Raw genomic sequence first — 24,949 nt, 5'->3', positions numbered from 1 at the left:
TTGACTCCAAATCTGAGTTTATTTTTATTTGACTCCAAGTCTGAGTCTATTTCTATTTAACTCAAAGTCTGAGTATGTTCTACTTGTCTCCAAGTCTGAGTCTATTTCTATTTGACTCCAAGTCTGAGTATTTCTATTTGACTCCAAGCCTGAGTCTATTTCTATTTGACTCCAAGTCTGAGTCTATTTATATTTGACTCCAATTCTGAGTCTATTTCTATTTGACTCCAAGTCTGAGTCTATTTCTATTTGACTCCAATTCTGAGTCTATTTCTATTTGACTCCAAGTCTGAGTCTATTTCTATTTGACTCCAAGTCTGAGTCTATTTATATTTGACTCCAAGTCTGAGTCTATTTCTATTTGAATCCAAGTCTGAGTCTATTTATATTTGACTCCAAGTCTGAGTCTTTTTCTATTTGACTCCAAGCCTGAGTCTATTTATATTTGACTCCAAGTCTGAGTCTATTTCTATTTGACTCCAATTCTGAGTCTTTTTGTATTTGACGCCAAGTCTAAGTCTATTTCTATTTGACGCCAAGTCTGAGTCTATTTCTATTTGACTCCAAGTCTGAGTCTATTTCTATTTGACGCCAAGTCTGAGTCTATTTATATTTGACTCCAAGTCTGAGTGTATTTCTATTTGACGCCAAGTCTGAGTCTATTTCTATTTGACTCCAAGTCTGAGTCTATTTCTATTTGACGCCAAGTCTGAGTCTATTTCTATTTGACTCAAAGTTTGAGTCTATTTCTATTTGACTCAAAGTTTGAGTATGTTCTCCTTGACTCCAATTCTGAGTCTATTTCTATTTGACTCCAATTCTGAGTCTATTTCTATTTGACTCCAATTCTGAGTCTATTTCTATTTGACTCCAAGTCTGAGTCTTTTTCTATTTGACTCAAAATTCTGAGTCTATTTCTATTTGTCTCCAAGTCTGAGTCTATTTCTATTTGTCTCCAATTCTGAGTCTATTTCTATTTGTCTCCAATTCTGAGTCTTTTTCTATTTGACTCCAAGTCTGAGTCTATTTCTATTTGACTCCAAGTCTGAGTCTATTTCTATTTGTCTCCAAGTCTGAGTCTATTTCTATTTGTCTCCAATTCTGAGTCTATTTTTATTTGACTCCAAGTTTGAGTCTATTTCTATTTGACTCCAATTCTGAGTATTTCTATTTGACTCCAAGTCTGAGTCTATTTCTATTTGTCTCCAAGTCGGAGTCTATTTCTATTTGACTCCAAGTCTGAGTCTATTTCTATTTGACTCCAAGTCTGAGTCTATTTCTATTTGACTCCTAGTCTGAGTCTATTTCTATTTGACTCCAAGTCTGAGTCTATTTCTATTTGACTCCAAGTCTGAGTTTATTTTTATTTGACTCCAAGTTTGAGTCGATTTCTATTTGACTCCAAGTCTGAGTCTATTTCTATTTGACTCCAAATCTGAGTCTATTTCTATTTGACTCCAAGTCTGAGTTTATTTTTATTTGACTCCAAGTTTGAGTCGATTTCTATTTGACTCCCAGTCTGAGTCTATTTCTATTTGACTCCAAGTCTGAGTCTATTTTTATTTGACTCCAAGTTTGATTCGATTTCTATTTGACTCCAAGTCTGAGTCTATTTCTATTTGACTCCAAGTCTGAGTCTATTTTTATTTGACTCCAAGTCTGAGTCTATTTCTATTTGACTCCAATTCTGAGTCTATTTCTATTTGACTCCAAGTCTGAGTCTATTTCTATTTGACTCCAAGTCTGAGTCTATTTCTATTTGACTCCAATTCTGAGTCTATTTCTATTTGACTCCAAGTTTGAGTCTATTTTTATTTGACTCCAAGTTTGAGTCTATTTATATTTGACTCCAAGTCTGAGTCTATTTCTATTTGACTCCAAGTCTGAGTCTATTTTTATTTGACTCCAAGTCTGAGTCTATTTCTATTTGACTCCAATTCTGAGTCTATTTTTATTTGACTCCAAGTCTGAGTCTATTTTTATTTGACTCCAAGTCTGAGTCTATTTCTATTTGACTCCAATTCTGAGTCTATTTTTATTTGACTCCAAGTCTGAGTCTATTTTTATTTGACTCCAAGTCTGAGTCTATTTCTATTTGACTCCAATTCTGAGTCTATTTTTATTTGACTCCAAGTCTGAGTCTATTTCTATTCGACTCCAAGTCTGAGTCTATTTCTATTTGACTCCAAGTCTGAGTCTATTTCTATTTGTCTCCAATTCTGAGTCTATTTCTATTTGACTCCAAGTCTGAGTCTATTTCTATTTGACTCCAAGTCTGAGTCTATTTCTATTTGACTCCAAGTCTGAGTCTATTTCTATTTGACTCCAAGTCTGAGTCTATTTCTATTTGACTCCAATTCTGAGTCTATTTTTATTTGACTCCAAGTCTGAGTCTATTTTTATTTGACTCCAAGTCTGAGTCTATTTCTATTTGACTCCAAGTCTGAGTCTATTTCTATTTGACTCCAAGTCTGAGTCTATTTCTATTTGACTCCAAGTCTGAGTCTATTTCTATTTGACTCCAATTCTGAGTCTATTTTTATTTGACTCCAAGTCTGAGTCTATTTTTATTTGACTCCAAGTCTGAGTCTATTTCTATTTGACTCCAAGACTGAGTCTATTTTTATTTGACTCCAAGTCTGAGTCTATTTTTTTGACTCCAATTCTGAGTCTATTTTTATTTGACTCCAAGTCTGAGTCTATTTTTATTTGACTCCAAGTCTGAGTCTATTTCAATTTGACTCCAATTCTGAGTCTATTTTTATTTGACTCCAAGTCTGAGTCTATTTCTATTCGACTCCAAGTCTGAGTCTATTTCTATTTGACTCCAAGTCTGAGTCTATTTCTATTTGACTCCAAGTCTGAGTCTATTTCTATTTGTCTCCTATTCTGAGTCTATTTCTATTTGACTCCAAGTCTGAGTCTATTTCTATTTGACTCCAAGTCTGAGTCTATTTCTATTTGACTCCAAGTCTGAGTCTATTTCTATTTGACTCCAAGTCTGAGTCTATTTCTATTTGACTCCAAGTCTGAGTCTATTTTTATTTGACTCCAAGTCTGAGTCTATTTCTATTTGACTCCAAGTCTGAGTCTATTTCTATTCGACTCCAAGTCTGAGTCTATTTCTATTTGACTCCAATTCTGAGTCTATTTTTATTTGACTCCAAGTCTGAGTCTATTTCTATTTGACTCCAATTCTGAGTCTATTTCTATTTGTCTCCAATTCTGAGTCTATTTCTATTTGACTCCAAGTCTGAGTCTATTTCTATTTGTCTCCAATTCTGAGTCTATTTCTATTTGTCTCCAATTCTGAGTCTATTTCTATTTGACTCCAATTCTGAGTCTATTTCTATTTGTCTCCAATTCTGAGTCTATTTCAATTTGACTCCAATTCTGAGTCTATTTCTATTTGTCTCCAATTCTGAGTCTATTTCTATTTGACTCCAAGTCTGAGTATTTCTATTTGACTTCAAAGTCTGAGTCTATTTCTATTTGACTCCAAGTCTGAGTCTATTTCTATTTGACTCCAAGTCTGAGTCTATTTCTATTTGACGCCAAGTCTGAGTCTATTTCTATTTGACTCAAAGTTTGAGTCTATTTCTATTTGACTCAAAGTTTGAGTATGTTCTACTTGACTCCAACTCTGAGTCTATTTCTATTTGACTCCAATTCTGAGTCTATTTCTATTTGACTCCAATTCTGAGTCTATTTCTATTTGACTCAAAATTCTGAGTCTATTTCTATTTGACTCCAAGTCTGAGTCTATTTCTATTTGTCTCCAAGTCGGAGTCTATTTCTATTTGACTCCAAGTCTGAGTCTATTTCTATTTGACTCCAAGTCTGAGTCTATTTCTATTTGACTCCAAGTCTGAGTCTATTTCTATTTGACTCCAAGTCTGAGTCTATTTCTATTTGACTCCAAGTCTGAGTCTATTTTTATTTGACTCCAAGTTTGATTCGATTTCTATTTGACTCCAAGTCTGAGTCTATTTCTATTTGACTCCAAGTCTGAGTCTATTTTTATTTGACTCCAAGTCTGAGTCTATTTTATTTGACTCCAATTCTGAGTCTATTTCTATTTGACTCCAAGTCTGAGTCTATTTCTATTTGACTCCAAGTCTGAGTCTATTTCTATTTGACTCCAATTCTGAGTCTATTTCTATTTGACTCCAAGTTTGAGTCTATTTTTATTTGACTCCAAGTTTGAGTCTATTTATATTTGACTCCAAGTCTGAGTCTATTTCTATTTGACTCCAAGTCTGAGTCTATTTTTATTTGACTCCAAGTCTGAGTCTATTTCTATTTGACTCCAATTCTGAGTCTATTTTTATTTGACTCCAAGTCTGAGTCTATTTTTATTTGACTCCAAGTCTGAGTCTATTTCTATTTGACTCCAATTCTGAGTCTATTTTTATTTGACTCCAAGTCTGAGTCTATTTTTATTTGACTCCAAGTCTGAGTCTATTTCTATTTGACTCCAATTCTGAGTCTATTTTTATTTGACTCCAAGTCTGAGTCTATTTCTATTCGACTCCAAGTCTGAGTCTATTTCTATTTGACTCCAAGTCTGAGTCTATTTCTATTTGTCTCCAATTCTGAGTCTATTTCTATTTGACTCCAAGTCTGAGTCTATTTCTATTTGACTCCAAGTCTGAGTCTATTTCTATTTGACTCCAAGTCTGAGTCTATTTCTATTTGACTCCAAGTCTGAGTCTATTTCTATTTGACTCCAATTCTGAGTCTATTTTTATTTGACTCCAAGTCTGAGTCTATTTTTATTTGACTCCAAGTCTGAGTCTATTTCAATTTGACTCCAAGTCTGAGTCTATTTCTATTTGACTCCAAGTCTGAGTCTATTTCTATTTGACTCCAAGTCTGAGTCTATTTCTATTTGACTCCAATTCTGAGTCTATTTTTATTTGACTCCAAGTCTGAGTCTATTTTTATTTGACTCCAAGTCTGAGTCTATTTCTATTTGACTCCAAGACTGAGTCTATTTTTATTTGACTCCAAGTCTGAGTCTATTTCTATTTGACTCCAATTCTGAGTCTATTTTTATTTGACTCCAAGTCTGAGTCTATTTTTATTTGACTCCAAGTCTGAGTCTATTTCTATTTGACTCCAATTCTGAGTCTATTTTTATTTGACTCCAAGTCTGAGTCTATTTCTATTCGACTCCAAGTCTGAGTCTATTTCTATTTGACTCCAAGTCTGAGTCTATTTCTATTTGACTCCAAGTCTGAGTCTATTTCTATTTGTCTCCTATTCTGAGTCTATTTCTATTTGACTCCAAGTCTGAGTCTATTTCTATTTGACTCCAAGTCTGAGTCTATTTCTATTTGACTCCAAGTCTGAGTCTATTTCTATTTGACTCCAAGTCTGAGTCTATTTCTATTTGACTCCAAGTCTGAGTCTATTTTTATTTGACTCCAAGTCTGAGTCTATTTCTATTTGACTCCAAGTCTGAGTCTATTTATATTCGACTCCAAGTCTGAGTCTATTTCTATTTGACTCCAATTCTGAGTCTATTTTTATTTGACTCCAAGTCTGAGTCTATTTCTATTTGACTCCAATTCTGAGTCTATTTCTATTTGTCTCCAATTCTGAGTCTATTTCTATTTGACTCCAAGTCTGAGTCTATTTCTATTTGTCTCCAATTCTGAGTCTATTTCTATTTGTCTCCAATTCTGAGTCTATTTCTATTTGACTCCAATTCTGAGTCTATTTCTATTTGTCTCCAATTCTGAGTCTATTTCTATTTGACTCCAATTCTGAGTCTATTTCTATTTGTCTCCAATTCTGAGTCTATTTCTATTTGACTCCAAGTCTGAGTATTTCTATTTGACTTCAAAGTCTGAGTCTATTTCTATTTGACTCCAAGTCTGAGTCTATTTCTATTTGACTCCAAGTCTGAGTCTATTTCTATTTGACGCCAAGTCTGAGTCTATTTCTATTTGACTCAAAGTTTGAGTCTATTTCTATTTGACTCAAAGTTTGAGTATGTTCTACTTGACTCCAACTCTGAGTCTATTTCTATTTGACTCCAATTCTGAGTCTATTTCTATTTGACTCCAATTCTGAGTCTATTTCTATTTGACTCAAAATTCTGAGTCTATTTCTATTTGTCTCCAAGTCTGAGTCTATTTCTATTTGTCTCCAATTCTGAGCCTATTTCTATTTGTCTCCAATTCTGAGTCTTTTTCTATTTGACTCCAAGTCTGAGTCTATTTCTATTTGACTCCAAGTCTGAGTCTATTTCTATTTGTCTCCAAGTCTGAGTCTATTTCTATTTGTCTCCAATTCTGAGTCTATTTTTATTTGACTCCAAGTTTGAGTCTATTTCTATTTGACTCCAATTCTGAGTCTATTTCTATTTGACTCCAAGTCTGAGTCTATTTCTATTTGTCTCCAAGTCTGAGTCTATTTCTATTTGACTCCAAGTCTGAGTCTATTTCTATTTGACTCCAAGTCTGAGTCTATTTCTATTTGACTCCAAGTCTGAGTCTATTTCTATTTGACTCCAAGTCTGAGTCTATTTCTATTTGACTCCAAGTCTGAGTTTAGTTTTATTTGACTCCAAGTTTGAGTCGATTTCTATTTGACTCCAAGTCTGAGTCTATTTCTATTTGACTCCAAGTCTGAGTCTATTTCTATTTGACTCCAAGTCTGAGTTTATTTTTATTTGACTCCAAGTTTGAGTCGATTTCTATTTGACTCCAAGTCTGAGTCTATTTCTATTTGACTCCAAGTCTGAGTCTATTTTTATTTGACTCCAAGTTTGAGTCGATTTCTATTTGACTCCAAGTCTGAGTCTATTTCTATTTGACTCCAAGTCTGAGTTTATTTTTATTTGACTCCAAGTCTGAGTCTATTTCTATTTGACTCCAATTCTGAGTCTATTTCTATTTGACTCCAAGTCTGAGTCTATTTCTATTTGACTCCAAGTCTGAGTCTATTTCTATTTGACTCCAATTCTGAGTCTATTTCTATTTGACTCCAAGTCTGAGTCTATTTTTATTTGACTCCAAGTTTGAGTCTATTTATATTTGACTCCAAGTCTGAGTCTATTTCTATTTGACTCCAAGTCTGAGTCTATTTTTATTTGACTCCAAGTCTGAGTTTATTTTTATTTGACTCCAAGTCTGAGTCTATTTCTATTTGACTCCAATTCTGAGTCTATTTCTATTTGACTCCAAGTCTGAGTCTATTTTTATTTGACTCCAAGTCTGAGTCTATTTCTATTTGACTCCAATTCTGAGTCTATTTTTATTTGACTCCAAGTCTGAGTCTATTTTTATTTGACTCCAAGTCTGAGTCTATTTCTATTTGACTCCAACTCTGAGTCTATTTTTATTTGACTCCAAGTCTGAGTCTATTTATATTTGACTCCAATTCTGAGTCTATTTGTATTTGACTCCAAGTCTGAGTCTATTTTTATTTGACTCCAAGTCTGAGTCTATTTCTATTTGACTCCAATTCTGAGTCTATTTTTATTTGACTCCAAGTCTGAGTCTATTTCTATTCGACTCCAAGTCTGAGTCTATTTCTATTTGACTCCAAGTCTGAGTCTATTTCTATTTGTCTCCAATTCTGAGTCTATTTCTATTTGACTCCAAGTCTGAGTCTATTTCTATTTGACTCCAAGTCTGAGTCTATTTATATTTGACTCCAAGTCTGAGTCTATTTCTATTTGACTCCAAGTCTGAGTCTATTTCTATTTGACTCCAAGTCTGAGTCTATTTCTATTTGACTCCAAGTCTGAGTCTATTTCTATTTGACTCCAATTCTGAGTCTATTTTTATTTGACTCCAAGTCTGAGTCTATTTTTATTTGACTCCAAGTCTGAGTCTATTTCTATTTGACTCCAAGTCTGAGTCTATTTCTATTTGACTCCAAGTCTGAGTCTATTTCTATTTGACTCCAAGTCTGAGTCTATTTCTATTTGACTCCAAGTCTGAGTCTATTTCTATTTGACTCCAATTCTGAGTCTATTTCTATTTGACTCCAAGTCTGAGTCTATTTCTATTTGACTCCAATTCTGAGTCTATTTTTATTTGACTCCAAGTCTGAGTCTATTTATATTTGACTCCAAGTCTGAGTCTATTTCTATTTGACTCCAAGTCTGAGTCTATTTCTATTTGACTCCAATTCTGAGTCTATTTCTATTTGACTCCAAGTCTGAGTCTATTTATATTTGACTCCAAGTCTGAGTCTATTTCTATTTGACTCCAATTCTGAGTCTATTTCTATTTGACTCCAAGTCTGAGTCTATTTCTATTTGACGCCAAGCCTGAGTCTATTTCTATTTGACTCAAAGTTTGAGTCTATTTCTATTTGACTCAAAGTTTGAGTATGTTCTACTTGACTCCAACTCTGAGTCTATTTCTATTTGACTCCAATTCTGAGTCTATTTCTATTTGACTCCAATTCTGAGTCTATTTCTATTTGACTCAAAATTCTGAGTCTATTTCTATTTGTCTCCAAGTCTGAGTCTATTTCTATTTGTCTCCAATTCTGAGTCTATTTCTATTTGTCTCCAATTCTGAGTCTTTTTCTATTTGACTCCAAGTCTGAGTCTATTTCTATTTGACTCCAAGTCTGAGTCTATTTCTATTTGTCTCCAAGTCTGAGTCTATTTCTATTTGTCTCCAATTCTGAGTCTATTTTTATTTGACTCCAAGTTTGAGTCTATTTCTATTTGACTCCAATTCTGAGTCTATTTCTATTTGACTCCAAGTCTGAGTCTATTTCTATTTGTCTCCAAGTCTGAGTCTATTTCTATTTGACTCCAAGTCTGAGTCTATTTCTATTTGACTCCAAGTCTGAGTCTATTTCTATTTGACTCCAAGTCTGAGTCTATTTCTATTTGACTCCAAGTCTGAGTCTATTTCTATTTGACTCCAAGTCTGAGTTTATTTTTATTTGACTCCAAGTTTGAGTCGATTTCTATTTGACTCCAAGTCTGAGTCTATTTCTATTTGACTCCAAGTCTGAGTCTATTTTTATTTGACTCCAAGTTTGAGTCGATTTCTATTTGACTCCAAGTCTGAGTCTATTTCTATTTGACTCCAAGTCTGAGTTTATTTTTATTTGACTCCAAGTCTGAGTCTATTTCTATTTGACTCCAATTCTGAGTCTATTTCTATTTGACTCCAAGTCTGAGTCTATTTCTATTTGACTCCAAGTCTGAGTCTATTTCTATTTGACTCCAATTCTGAGTCTATTTCTATTTGACTCCAAGTCTGAGTCTATTTCTATTTGACTCCAAGTCTGAGTCTATTTATATTCGACTCCAAGTCTGAGTCTATTTCTATTTGACTCCAATTCTGAGTCTATTTTTATTTGACTCCAAGTCTGAGTCTATTTCTATTTGACTCCAATTCTGAGTCTATTTCTATTTGTCTCCAATTCTGAGTCTATTTCTATTTGACTCCAAGTCTGAGTCTATTTCTATTTGTCTCCAATTCTGAGTCTATTTCTATTTGTCTCCAATTCTGAGTCTATTTCTATTTGACTCCAATTCTGAGTCTATTTCTATTTGTCTCCAATTCTGAGTCTATTTCTATTTGACTCCAATTCTGAGTCTATTTCTATTTGTCTCCAATTCTGAGTCTATTTCTATTTGACTCCAAGTCTGAGTATTTCTATTTGACTTCAAAGTCTGAGTCTATTTCTATTTGACTCCAAGTCTGAGTCTATTTCTATTTGACTCCAAGTCTGAGTCTATTTCTATTTGACGCCAAGTCTGAGTCTATTTCTATTTGACTCAAAGTTTGAGTCTATTTCTATTTGACTCAAAGTTTGAGTATGTTCTACTTGACTCCAACTCTGAGTCTATTTCTATTTGACTCCAATTCTGAGTCTATTTCTATTTGACTCCAATTCTGAGTCTATTTCTATTTGACTCAAAATTCTGAGTCTATTTCTATTTGTCTCCAAGTCTGAGTCTATTTCTATTTGTCTCCAATTCTGAGCCTATTTCTATTTGTCTCCAATTCTGAGTCTTTTTCTATTTGACTCCAAGTCTGAGTCTATTTCTATTTGACTCCAAGTCTGAGTCTATTTCTATTTGTCTCCAAGTCTGAGTCTATTTCTATTTGTCTCCAATTCTGAGTCTATTTTTATTTGACTCCAAGTTTGAGTCTATTTCTATTTGACTCCAATTCTGAGTCTATTTCTATTTGACTCCAAGTCTGAGTCTATTTCTATTTGTCTCCAAGTCTGAGTCTATTTCTATTTGACTCCAAGTCTGAGTCTATTTCTATTTGACTCCAAGTCTGAGTCTATTTCTATTTGACTCCAAGTCTGAGTCTATTTCTATTTGACTCCAAGTCTGAGTCTATTTCTATTTGACTCCAAGTCTGAGTTTAGTTTTATTTGACTCCAAGTTTGAGTCGATTTCTATTTGACTCCAAGTCTGAGTCTATTTCTATTTGACTCCAAGTCTGAGTCTATTTCTATTTGACTCCAAGTCTGAGTTTATTTTTATTTGACTCCAAGTTTGAGTCGATTTCTATTTGACTCCAAGTCTGAGTCTATTTCTATTTGACTCCAAGTCTGAGTCTATTTTTATTTGACTCCAAGTTTGAGTCGATTTCTATTTGACTCCAAGTCTGAGTCTATTTCTATTTGACTCCAAGTCTGAGTTTATTTTTATTTGACTCCAAGTCTGAGTCTATTTCTATTTGACTCCAATTCTGAGTCTATTTCTATTTGACTCCAAGTCTGAGTCTATTTCTATTTGACTCCAAGTCTGAGTCTATTTCTATTTGACTCCAATTCTGAGTCTATTTCTATTTGACTCCAAGTCTGAGTCTATTTTTATTTGACTCCAAGTTTGAGTCTATTTATATTTGACTCCAAGTCTGAGTCTATTTCTATTTGACTCCAAGTCTGAGTCTATTTTTATTTGACTCCAAGTCTGAGTTTATTTTTATTTGACTCCAAGTCTGAGTCTATTTCTATTTGACTCCAATTCTGAGTCTATTTCTATTTGACTCCAAGTCTGAGTCTATTTTTATTTGACTCCAAGTCTGAGTCTATTTCTATTTGACTCCAATTCTGAGTCTATTTTTATTTGACTCCAAGTCTGAGTCTATTTTTATTTGACTCCAAGTCTGAGTCTATTTCTATTTGACTCCAACTCTGAGTCTATTTTTATTTGACTCCAAGTCTGAGTCTATTTATATTTGACTCCAATTCTGAGTCTATTTGTATTTGACTCCAAGTCTGAGTCTATTTTTATTTGACTCCAAGTCTGAGTCTATTTCTATTTGACTCCAATTCTGAGTCTATTTTTATTTGACTCCAAGTCTGAGTCTATTTCTATTCGACTCCAAGTCTGAGTCTATTTCTATTTGACTCCAAGTCTGAGTCTATTTCTATTTGTCTCCAATTCTGAGTCTATTTCTATTTGACTCCAAGTCTGAGTCTATTTCTATTTGACTCCAAGTCTGAGTCTATTTATATTTGACTCCAAGTCTGAGTCTATTTCTATTTGACTCCAAGTCTGAGTCTATTTCTATTTGACTCCAAGTCTGAGTCTATTTCTATTTGACTCCAAGTCTGAGTCTATTTCTATTTGACTCCAATTCTGAGTCTATTTTTATTTGACTCCAAGTCTGAGTCTATTTTTATTTGACTCCAAGTCTGAGTCTATTTCTATTTGACTCCAAGTCTGAGTCTATTTCTATTTGACTCCAAGTCTGAGTCTATTTCTATTTGACTCCAAGTCTGAGTCTATTTCTATTTGACTCCAAGTCTGAGTCTATTTCTATTTGACTCCAATTCTGAGTCTATTTCTATTTGACTCCAAGTCTGAGTCTATTTCTATTTGACTCCAATTCTGAGTCTATTTTTATTTGACTCCAAGTCTGAGTCTATTTATATTTGACTCCAAGTCTGAGTCTATTTCTATTTGACTCCAAGTCTGAGTCTATTTCTATTTGACTCCAATTCTGAGTCTATTTCTATTTGACTCCAAGTCTGAGTCTATTTATATTTGACTCCAAGTCTGAGTCTATTTCTATTTGACTCCAATTCTGAGTCTATTTCTATTTGACTCCAAGTCTGAGTCTATTTCTATTTGACGCCAAGCCTGAGTCTATTTCTATTTGACTCAAAGTTTGAGTCTATTTCTATTTGACTCAAAGTTTGAGTATGTTCTACTTGACTCCAACTCTGAGTCTATTTCTATTTGACTCCAATTCTGAGTCTATTTCTATTTGACTCCAATTCTGAGTCTATTTCTATTTGACTCAAAATTCTGAGTCTATTTCTATTTGTCTCCAAGTCTGAGTCTATTTCTATTTGTCTCCAATTCTGAGTCTATTTCTATTTGTCTCCAATTCTGAGTCTTTTTCTATTTGACTCCAAGTCTGAGTCTATTTCTATTTGACTCCAAGTCTGAGTCTATTTCTATTTGTCTCCAAGTCTGAGTCTATTTCTATTTGTCTCCAATTCTGAGTCTATTTTTATTTGACTCCAAGTTTGAGTCTATTTCTATTTGACTCCAATTCTGAGTCTATTTCTATTTGACTCCAAGTCTGAGTCTATTTCTATTTGTCTCCAAGTCTGAGTCTATTTCTATTTGACTCCAAGTCTGAGTCTATTTCTATTTGACTCCAAGTCTGAGTCTATTTCTATTTGACTCCAAGTCTGAGTCTATTTCTATTTGACTCCAAGTCTGAGTCTATTTCTATTTGACTCCAAGTCTGAGTTTATTTTTATTTGACTCCAAGTTTGAGTCGATTTCTATTTGACTCCAAGTCTGAGTCTATTTCTATTTGACTCCAAGTCTGAGTCTATTTTTATTTGACTCCAAGTTTGAGTCGATTTCTATTTGACTCCAAGTCTGAGTCTATTTCTATTTGACTCCAAGTCTGAGTTTATTTTTATTTGACTCCAAGTCTGAGTCTATTTCTATTTGACTCCAATTCTGAGTCTATTTCTATTTGACTCCAAGTCTGAGTCTATTTCTATTTGACTCCAAGTCTGAGTCTATTTCTATTTGACTCCAATTCTGAGTCTATTTCTATTTGACTCCAAGTCTGAGTCTATTTTTATTTGACTCCAAGTTTGAGTCTATTTATATTTGACTCCAAGTCTGAGTCTATTTCTATTTGACTCCAAGTCTGAGTCTATTTTTATTTGACTCCAAGTCTGAGTTTATTTTTATTTGACTCCAAGTCTGAGTCTATTTCTATTTGACTCCAATTCTGAGTCTATTTCTATTTGACTCCAAGTCTGAGTCTATTTTTATTTGACTCCAAGTCTGAGTCTATTTCTATTTGACTCCAATTCTGAGTCTATTTTTATTTGACTCCAAGTCTGAGTCTATTTTTATTTGACTCCAAGTCTGAGTCTATTTCTATTTGACTCCAAGTCTGAGTCTATTTTTATTTGACTCCAAGTCTGAGTCTATTTATATTTGACTCCAATTCTGAGTCTATTTGTATTTGACTCCAAGTCTGAGTCTATTTTTATTTGACTCCAAGTCTGAGTCTATTTCTATTTGACTCCAATTCTGAGTCTATTTTTATTTGACTCCAAGTCTGAGTCTATTTCTATTCGACTCCAAGTCTGAGTCTATTTCTATTTGACTCCAAGTCTGAGTCTATTTCTATTTGTCTCCAATTCTGAGTCTATTTCTATTTGACTCCAAGTCTGAGTCTATTTCTATTTGACTCCAAGTCTGAGTCTATTTCTATTTGACTCCAAGTCTGAGTCTATTTCTATTTGACTCCAAGTCTGAGTCTATTTATATTTGACTCCAATTCTGAGTCTATTTCTATTTGTCTCCAATTCTGAGTCTATTTCTATTTGACTCCAAGTCTGAGTCTATTTCTATTTGACTCCAAGTCTGAGTCTATTTCTATTTGACTCCAATTCTGAGTCTATTTTTATTTGACTCCAAGTCTGAGTCTATTTTTATTTGACTCCAAGTCTGAGTCTATTTCTATTTGACTCCAAGTCTGAGTCTATTTTTATTTGACTCCAAGTCTGAGTCTATTTCTATTTGACTCCAATTCTGAGTCTATTTTTATTTGACTCCAAGTCTGAGTCTATTTTTATTTGACTCCAAGTCTGAGTCTATTTCTATTTGACTCCAATTCTGAGTCTATTTTTATTTGACTCCAAGTCTGAGTCTATTTCTATTCGACTCCAAGTCTGAGTCTATTTCTATTTGACTCCAAGTCTGAGTCTATTTCTATTTGTCTCCAAGTCTGAGTCTATTTCTATTTGACTCCAAGTCTGAGTCTATTTCTATTCGACTCCAATTCTGAGTCTATTTTTATTTGACTCCAAGTCTGAGTCTATTTCTATTCGACTCCAAGTCTGAGTCTATTTCTATTTGACTCCAAGTCTGAGTCTATTTCTATTTGTCTCCAATTCTGAGTCTATTTCTATTTGACTCCAAGTCTGAGTCTATTTCTATTTGACTCCAAGTCTGAGTCTATTTCTATTTGACTCCAAGTCTGAGTCTATTTCTATTTGACTCCAAGTCTGAGTCTATTTCTATTCGACTCCAAGTCTGAGTCTATTTCTATTTGACTCCAATTCTGAGTCTATTTTTATTTGACTCCAAGTCTGAGTCTATTTTTATTTGACTCCAAGTCTGAGTCTATTTCTATTTGACTCCAATTCTGAGTCTATTTCTATTTGTCTCCAATTCTGAGTCTATTTCTATTTGACTCCAAGTCTGAGTCTATTTCTATTTGTCTCCAATTCTAAGTCTATTTCTATTTGTCTCCAATTCTGAGTCTATTTTTATTTGACTCCAAGTCTGAGTCTATTTTTATTTGACTCCAAGTCTGAGTCTATTTCTATTTGACTCCAATTCTGAGTCTATTTTTATTTGACTCCAAATCTGAGTCTATTTCTATTCGACTCCAAGTCTGAGTCTATTTCTATTTGACTCCAAGTCTGAGTCTATTTCTATTTGTCTCCAATTCTGAGTCTATTTCTATTTGACTCCAAGTCTGAGTCTATTTCTATTTGACTCCAAGTCTGAGTCTATTTCTATTTGACTCCAAGTCTGAGTCTATTTATATTTGACTCCAATTCTGAGTCTATTTCTATTTGTCTCCAATTCTGAGTCTATTTCTATTTGACTCCAAGTCTGAGTCTATTTATATTTGACTCCAAATCTGAGTCTATTTCTATTTGACTCCAATTCTGAGTCTATTTTTATTTGACTCCAAGTCTGAGTCTATTTTTATTTGACTCCAAGTCTGAGTCTATTTCTATTTGACTCCAAGTCTGAGTCTATTTTTATTTGACTCCAAGTCTGAGTCTATTTCTATTTGACTCCAATTCTGAGTCTATTTTTATTTGACTCCAAGTCTGAGTCTATTTTTATTTGACTCCAAGTCTGAGTCTATTTCTATTTGACTCCAATTCTGAGTCTATTTTTATTTGACTCCAAGTCTGAGTCTATTTCTATTCGACTCCAAGTCTGAGTCTATTTCTATTTGACTCCAAGTCTGAGTCTATTTCTATTTGTCTCCAAGTCTGAGTCTATTTCTATTTGACTCCAAGTCTGAGTCTATTTCTATTCGACTCCAATTCTGAGTCTATTTCTATTTGACTCCAAGTCTGAGTCTATTTCTATTTGACTCCAAGTCTGAGTCTATTTCTATTTGTCTCCAAGTCTGAGTCTATTTCTATTCGACTCCAATTCTGAGTCTATTTTTATTTGACTCCAAGTCTGAGTCTATTTCTATTCGACTCCAAGTCTGAGTCTATTTCTATTTGACTCCAAGTCTGAGTCTATTTCTATTTGTCTCCAATTCTGAGTCTATTTCTATTTGACTCCAAGTCTGAGTCTATTTCTATTTGACTCCAAGTCTGAGTCTATTTCTATTTGACTCCAAGTCTGAGTCTATTTCTATTTGACTCCAAGTCTGAGTCTATTTCTATTCGACTCCAAGTCTGAGTCTATTTCTATTTGACTCCAATTCTGAGTCTATTTTTATTTGACTCCAAGTCTGAGTCTATTTTTATTTGACTCCAAGTCTGAGTCTATTTCTATTTGACTCCAATTCTGAGTCTATTTCTATTTGTCTCCAATTCTGAGTCTATTTCTATTTGACTCCAAGTCTGAGTCTATTTCTATTTGTCTCCAATTCTGAGTCTATTTATATTTGTCTCCAATTCTGAGTCTATTTTTATTTGAGTCCAAGTCTGAGTCTATTTTTATTTGACTCCAAGTCTGAGTCTATTTCTATTTGACTCCAATTCTGAGTCTATTTTTATTTGACTCCAAGTCTGAGTCTATTTCTATTCGACTCCAAGTCTGAGTCTATTTCTATTTGACTCCAAGTCTGAGTCTATTTCTATTTGTCTCCAATTCTGAGTCTATTTCTATTTGACTCCAAGTCTGAGTCTATTTCTATTTGACTCCAAGTCTGAGTCTATTTCTATTTGACTCCAAGTCTGAGTCTATTTCTATTTGACTCCAAGTCTGAGTCTATTTCTATTTGACTCCAAGTCTGAGTCTATTTATATTTGACTCCAATTCTGAGTCTATTTCTATTTGACTCCAAGTCTGAGTCTATTTTTATTTGACTCCAAGTCTGAGTCTATTTCTATTTGACTCCAATTCTGAGTCTATTTCTATTTGACTCCAAGTCTGAGTCTATTTATATTTGACTCCAAGTCTGAGTCTATTTCTATTTGACTCCAATTCTGAGTCTATTTCTATTTGACTCCAAGTCTGAGTCTATTTCTATTTGACGCCAAGCCTGAGTCTATTTCTATTTGACTCAAAGTTTGAGTCTATTTCTATTTGACTCAAAGTTTGAGTATGTTCTACTTGACTCCAACTCTGAGTCTATTTCTATTTGACTCCAATTCTGAGTCTATTTCTATTTGACTCCAATTCTGAGTCTATTTCTATTTGACTCAAAATTCTGAGTCTATTTCTATTTGTCTCCAAGTCTGAGTCTATTTCTATTTGTCTCCAATTCTGAGTCTATTTCTATTTGTCTCCAATTCTGAGTCTTTTTCTATTTGACTCCAAGTCTGAGTCTATTTCTATTTGACTCCAAGTCTGAGTCTATTTCTATTTGTCTCCAAGTCTGAGTCTATTTCTATTTGTCTCCAATTCTGAGTCTATTTTTATTTGACTCCAAGTTTGAGTCTATTTCTATTTGACTCCAATTCTGAGTCTATTTCTATTTGACTCCAAGTCTGAGTCTATTTCTATTTGTCTCCAAGTCTGAGTCTATTTCTATTTGACTCCAAGTCTGAGTCTATTTCTATTTGACTCCAAGTCTGAGTCTATTTCTATTTGACTCCAAGTCTGAGTCTATTTCTATTTGACTCCAAGTCTGAGTCTATTTCTATTTGACTCCAAGTCTGAGTTTATTTTTATTTGACTCCAAGTTTGAGTCGATTTCTATTTGACTCCAAGTCTGAGTCTATTTCTATTTGACTCCAAGTCTGAGTCTATTTTTATTTGACTCCAAGTTTGAGTCGATTTCTATTTGACTCCAAGTCTGAGTCTATTTCTATTTGACTCCAAGTCTGAGTTTATTTTTATTTGACTCCAAGTCTGAGTCTATTTCTATTTGACTCCAATTCTGAGTCTATTTCTATTTGACTCCAAGTCTGAGTCTATTTCTATTTGACTCCAAGTCTGAGTCTATTTCTATTTGACTCCAATTCTGAGTCTATTTCTATTTGACTCCAAGTCTGAGTCTATTTTTATTTGACTCCAAGTTTGAGTCTATTTATATTTGACTCCAAGTCTGAGTCTATTTCTATTTGACTCCAAGTCTGAGTCTATTTTTATTTGACTCCAAGTCTGAGTTTATTTTTATTTGACTCCAAGTCTGAGTCTATTTCTATTTGACTCCAATTCTGAGTCTATTTCTATTTGACTCCAAGTCTGAGTCTATTTTTATTTGACTCCAAGTCTGAGTCTATTTCTATTTGACTCCAATTCTGAGTCTATTTTTATTTGACTCCAAGTCTGAGTCTATTTTTATTTGACTCCAAGTCTGAGTCTATTTCTATTTGACTCCAAGTCTGAGTCTATTTTTATTTGACTCCAAGTCTGAGTCTATTTATATTTGACTCCAATTCTGAGTCTATTTGTATTTGACTCCAAGTCTGAGTCTATTTTTATTTGACTCCAGGTCTGAGTCTATTTCTATTTGACTCCAATTCTGAGTCTATTTTTATTTGACTCCAAGTCTGAGTCTATTTCTATTCGACTCCAAGTCTGAGTCTATTTCTATTTGACTCCAAGTCTGAGTCTATTTCTATTTGTCTCCAATTCTGAGTCTATTTCTATTTGACTCCAAGTCTGAGTCTATTTATATTTGACTCCAAGTCTGAGTCTATTTCTATTTGACTCCAAGTCTGAGTCTATTTCTATTTGACTCCAAGTCTGAGTCTATTTATATTTGACTCCAATTCTGAGTCTATTTCTATTTGTCTCCAATTCTGAGTCTATTTCTATTTGACTCCAAGTCTGAGTCTATTTCTATTTGACTCCAAGTCTGAGTCTATTTCTATTTGACTCCAATTCTGAGTCTATTTTTATTTGACTCCAAGTCTGAGTCTATTTTTATTTGACTCCAAGTCTGAGTCTATTTCTATTTGACTCCAAGTCTGAGTCTATTTTTATTTGACTCCAAGTCTGAGTCTATTTCTATTTGACTCCAATTCTGAGTCTATTTTTATTTGACTCCAAGTCTGAGTCTATTTTTATTTGACTCCAAGTCTGAGTCTATTTCTATTTGACTCCAATTCTGAGTCTATTTTTATTTGACTCCAAGTCTGAGTCTATTTCTATTCGACTCCAAGTCTGAGTCTATTTCTATTTGACTCCAAGTCTGAGTCTATTTCTATTTGTCTCCAAGTCTGAGTCTATTTCTATTTGACTCCAAGTCTGAGTCTATTTCTATTCGACTCCAATTCTGAGTCTATTTTTATTTGACTCCAAGTCTGAGTCTATTTCTATTCGACTCCAAGTCTGAGTCTATTTCTATTTGACTCCAAGTCTGAGTCTATTTCTATTTGTCTCCAATTCTGAGTCTATTTCTATTTGACTCCAAGTCTGAGTCTATTTCTATTTGACTCCAAGTCTGAGTCTATTTCTATTTGACTCCAAGTCTGAGTCTATTTCTATTTGACTCCAAGTCTGAGTCTATTTCTATTCGACTCCAAGTCTGAGTCTATTTCTATTTGACTCCAATTCTGAGTCTATTTTTATTTGACTCCAAGTCTGAGTCTATTTTTATTTGACTCCAAGTCTGAGTCTATTTCTATTTGACTCCAATTCTGAGTCTATTTCTATTTGTCTCCAATTCTGAGTCTATTTCTATTTGACTCCAAGTCTGAGTCTATTTCTATTTGTCTCCAATTCTAAGTCTATTTCTATTTGTCTCCAATTCTGAGTCTATTTTTATTTGACTCCAAGTCTGAGTCTATTTTTATTTGACTCCAAGTCTGAGTCTATTTCTATTTGACTCCAATTCTGAGTCTATTTTTATTTGACTCCAAATCTGAGTCTATTTCTATTCGACTCCAAGTCTGAGTCTATTTCTATTTGACTCCAAGTCTGAGTCTATTTCTATTTGTCTCCAATTCTGAGTCTATTTCTATTTGACTCCAAGTCTGAGTCTATTTCTATTTGACTCCAAGTCTGAGTCTATTTCTATTTGACTCCAAGTCTGAGTCTATTTATATTTGACTCCAATTCTGAGTCTATTTCTATTTGTCTCCAATTCTGAGTCTATTTCTATTTGACTCCAAGTCTGAGTCTATTTATATTTGACTCCAAGTCTGAGTCTATTTCTATTTGACTCCAATTCTGAGTCTATTTTTATTTGACTCCAAGTCTGAGTCTATTTTTATTTGACTCCAAGTCTGAGTCTATTTCTATTTGACTCCAAGTCTGAGTCTATTTTTATTTGACTCCAAGTCTGAGTCTATTTCTATTTGACTCCAATTCTGAGTCTATTTTTATTTGACTCCAAGTCTGAGTCTATTTTTATTTGACTCCAAGTCTGAGTCTATTTCTATTTGACTCCAATTCTGAGTCTATTTTTATTTGACTCCAAGTCTGAGTCTATTTCTATTCGACTCCAAGTCTGAGTCTATTTCTATTTGACTCCAAGTCTGAGTCTATTTCTATTTGTCTCCAAGTCTGAGTCTATTTCTATTTGACTCCAAGTCTGAGTCTATTTCTATTCGACTCCAATTCTGAGTCTATTTCTATTTGACTCCAAGTCTGAGTCTATTTCTATTTGACTCCAAGTCTGAGTCTATTTCTATTTGTCTCCAAGTCTGAGTCTATTTCTATTCGACTCCAATTCTGAGTCTATTTTTATTTGACTCCAAGTCTGAGTCTATTTCTATTCGACTCCAAGTCTGAGTCTATTTCTATTTGACTCCAAGTCTGAGTCTATTTCTATTTGTCTCCAATTCTGAGTCTATTTCTATTTGACTCCAAGTCTGAGTCTATTTCTATTTGACTCCAAGTCTGAGTCTATTTCTATTTGACTCCAAGTCTGAGTCTATTTCTATTTGACTCCAAGTCTGAGTCTATTTCTATTCGACTCCAAGTCTGAGTCTATTTCTATTTGACTCCAATTCTGAGTCTATTTTTATTTGACTCCAAGTCTGAGTCTATTTTTATTTGACTCCAAGTCTGAGTCTATTTCTATTTGACTCCAATTCTGAGTCTATTTCTATTTGTCTCCAATTCTGAGTCTATTTCTATTTGACTCCAAGTCTGAGTCTATTTCTATTTGTCTCCAATTCTGAGTCTATTTATATTTGTCTCCAATTCTGAGTCTATTTTTATTTGTGTCCAAGTCTGAGTCTATTTTTATTTGACTCCAAGTCTGAGTCTATTTCTATTTGACTCCAATTCTGAGTCTATTTTTATTTGACTCCAAGTCTGAGTCTATTTCTATTCGACTCCAAGTCTGAGTCTATTTCTATTTGACTCCAAGTCTGAGTCTATTTCTATTTGTCTCCAATTCTGAGTCTATTTCTATTTGACTCCAAGTCTGAGTCTATTTCTATTTGACTCCAAGTCTGAGTCTATTTCTATTTGACTCCAAGTCTGAGTCTATTTCTATTTGACTCCAAGTCTGAGTCTATTTATATTTGACTCCAATTCTGAGTCTATTTCTATTTGTCTCCAATTCTGAGTCTATTTCTATTTGACTCCAAGTCTGAGTCTATTTCTATTTGACTCCAAGTCTGAGTCTATTTCTATTTGACTCCAATTCTGAGTCTATTTTTATTTGACTCCAAGTCTGAGTCTATTTTTATTTGACTACAAGTCTGAGTCTATTTCTATTTGACTCCAAGTCTGAGTCTATTTTTATTTGACTCCAAGTCTGAGTCTATTTCTATTTGACTCCAATTCTGAGTCTATTTTTATTTGACTCCAAGTCTGAGTCTATTTTTATTTGACTCCAAGTCTGAGTCTATTTCTATTTGACTCCAATTCTGAGTCTATTTTTATTTGACTCCAAGTCTGAGTCTATTTCTATTCGACTCCAAGTCTGAGTCTATTTCTATTTGACTCCAAGTCTGAGTCTATTTCTATTTGTCTCCAATTCTGAGTCTATTTCTATTTGTCTCCAATTCTGAGTCTATTTTTATTTGACTCCAAGTCTGAGTCTATTTTTATTTGACTCCAAGTCTGAGTCTATTTATATTTGACTCCAAGTCTGAGTCTATTTTTATTTGACTCCAAGTCTGAGTCTATTTTTATTTGACTCCAAGTCTGAGTCTATTTTTAGTTGACTCCAAATCTGAGTCTATTTCTATTTGACTCCAAGTCTTAGTCTATTTATATTTGACTCCAAGTCTGAGTCTATTTCTATTTGACTCCAAGTCTGTGTCTATTTCTATTTGACTCCAAGTCTGAGTCTATTTCTATTTGACTCCAAGTCTGAGTCTATTTCTATTCGACTCCAAGTCTGAGTCTCTTTCTATTTGACTCCAATTCTGAGTCTATTTTTATTTGACTCCAAGTCTGAGTCTATTTCTATTTGTCTCCAAGTCTGAGTCTCTTTCTATTTGACTCCAATTCTGAGTCTATTTTTATTTGACTCCAAGTCTGAGTCTATTTTTATTTGACTCCAAGTCTGAGTCTATTTCTATTTGACTCCAAGTCTTAGTCTATTTCTATTTGACTCCAAGTCTGAGTCTATTTCTATTTGACTCCAAGTCTGTGTCTATTTCTATTTGACTCCAAGTCTGAGTCTATTTCTATTTGACTCCAAGTCTGAGTCTATTTCTATTCGACTCCAAGTCTGAGTCTCTTTCTATTTGACTCCAATTCTGAGTCTATTTTTATTTGACTCCAAGTCTGAGTCTATTTCTATTTGTCTCCAAGTCTGAGTCTCTTTCTATTTGACTCCAATTCTGAGTCTATTTTTATTTGACTCCAAGTCTGAGTCTATTTTTATTTGACTCCAAGTCTGAGTCTATTTCTATTTGACTCCAAGTCTTAGTCTATTTCTATTTGACTCCAAGTCTGAGTCTATTTCTATTTGACTCCAAGTCTGAGTCTATTTCTATTTGACTCCAAGTCTGTGTCTATTTCTATTTGACTCCAAGTCTGAGTCTATTTCTATTTGACTCCAAGTCTGAGTCTATTTCTATTTGACTCCAAGTCTGAGTCTATTTCTATTTGTCTCCAAGTCTGAGTCTCTTTCTATTTGACTCCAATTCTTAGTCTATTTTTATTTGACTCCAAGTCTGAGTCTATTTTTATTTGACTCCAAGTCTGAGTCTATTTTTATTTGACTCCAAGTCTGAGTCTATTTCTATTTGACTCCAATTCTGAGTCTATTTCTATTTGACTCCAATTCTGAGTCTATTTTTATTTGACTCCAAGTCTGAGTTTATTTCTATTTGACTCCAATTCTGAGTCTATTTTTATTTGACTCCAAGTCTGAGTCTCTTTCTATTTGACTCCAATTCTGAGTCTATTTTTATTTGACTCCAATTCTGAGTCTATTTCTATTTGTCTCCAATTCTGAGTATTTCTATTTGACTCCAAGTCTGAGTCTATTTCTATTTGACTCCAAGTCTGTGTCTATTTCTATTTGACTCCAAGTCTGAGTCTATTTCTATTTGACTCCAAGTCTGAGTCTATTTCTATTTGTCTCCAATTCTGAGTATTTTTATTTGACTCCAATTCTGAGTCTATTTCTATTTGTCTCCAATTCTGAGTATTTCTATTTGACTCCAAGTCTGAGTCTATTTCTATTTGACTCCAAGTCTGAGTCTATTTCTATTTGACTCCAAGTCTGAGTCTATTTATATTCTACTGCAGGAGTGAATCCATTTTTATGCTAAGATGGAGAGCCCGGGGTTTGTTTGGAGAAACAGTTCTTGCGAGAGCAATTTTGGTGAAAATAATCTCTTTGATGTGGAGATGGATTTCTTGTAAGTTGTAAAATGTTTCATCTGAGATTATTTTCATACTTTCAGAGGAAATAACGTAAGCAAAGCACAGGTTTTTCCAAACCCCTTATCATCCTTAAGTGAAGCTACCTCAAGCCTGCAATTCACATAGGAAGGCAAACAAAGAGTGAATGTGAACCTTTGGAGCAATGTGACCTGAACAAACGTCCCTTTGTGCGTCTCTCCATAGAATACAATTGGTATTCCTAAATCCGCTCGAGGAGATAATTAACAAACCAGGTCTTGCCCATTACATCATCACTCTTTTTGCTCCACAGGTGTAACATGGTGCGGATGCATAACGAAGGGGTTTCGTTGGCGTTCATTGGAACGGAGTGAAAACATTTACTCCTCAAAGATCATTCATTTTATATATATATATATATATATATATATATATATATATATATATATATATATATATATATATATATATATATATATATATATATATATATATATATATATATATATTTAACCAAAGAAGCACACTAACCGTATGACATGACGCTGACATCATGTGCATAAATTATACCAACACATCACCGCCAAACTCGTAGGCATCCGTGTACTACTAAAGTATTTGCAGACTGAGATTAAAGCTCTATGGTCACAAATGGACAAAGGCAGAGACATATATATGTATATGTTTGTTGCCTATTTTGCAATTCAAAAACTGCACAGTGAAGTCACACTCGCAATGTCAGGCACAGGACTCTAATTTTTTTTTACTGTTTACTGTACAAGGACAATACAAGGCCTGAGTGTGCACACTAAACTGTACAAAGACTGAGTGTGCACATTAAACTGTACAAAGGCTGAGTGTGCACATTAAACTGTACAAAGGCTGAGTGCGCACATTAAACTGTACAAAGGCTGAGTGTGCACATTAAACTGTACAAAGGCTGAGTGTGCACATTAAACTGTACAAAGGCTGAGTGTGCACACTAAACTGTACAAAGGCTGAGTGCGCACATTAAACTGTACAAAGGCTGAGTGTGCACATTAAACTGTACAAAGGCTGAGTGTGCACATTAAACTGTACAAAGGCTGAGTGTGCACATTAAACTGTACAAAGACTGAGTGTGCACATTAAACTGTACAAAGGCTGAGTGTGCACATTAAACTGTACAAAGGCTGAGTGCGCACATTAAACTGTACAAAGGCTGAGTGTGCACATTAAACTGTACAAAGGCTGAGTGTGCACATTAAACTGTACAAAGGCTGAGTGTGCACATTAAACTGTACAAAGACTGAGTGTGCACATTAAACTGTACAAAGGCTGAGTGTGCACATTAAACTGTACAAAGGCTGAGTGCGCACATTAAACTGTACAAAGGCTGAGTGTGCACATTAAAGTGTACAAAGGCTGAGTGTGCACATTAAACTGTACAAAGGCTCAATAAACAAGCATTCTGAGTATTGCGCTGCAATACATGTCCCCTACCAAAGTTCAAAGTGCCATAACTTTGTCAAAAATGATCGAATATGCAAATTTATG

The sequence above is a fragment of the Myxine glutinosa genome, chromosome 12 (assembly GCF_964187855.1).
Source record: "Myxine glutinosa chromosome 12, kmMyxGlut1.1, whole genome shotgun sequence".
NCBI lineage: Eukaryota > Metazoa > Chordata > Myxini > Myxiniformes > Myxinidae > Myxine > Myxine glutinosa.
Note: the sequence above shows the minus strand (reverse complement) of the source record.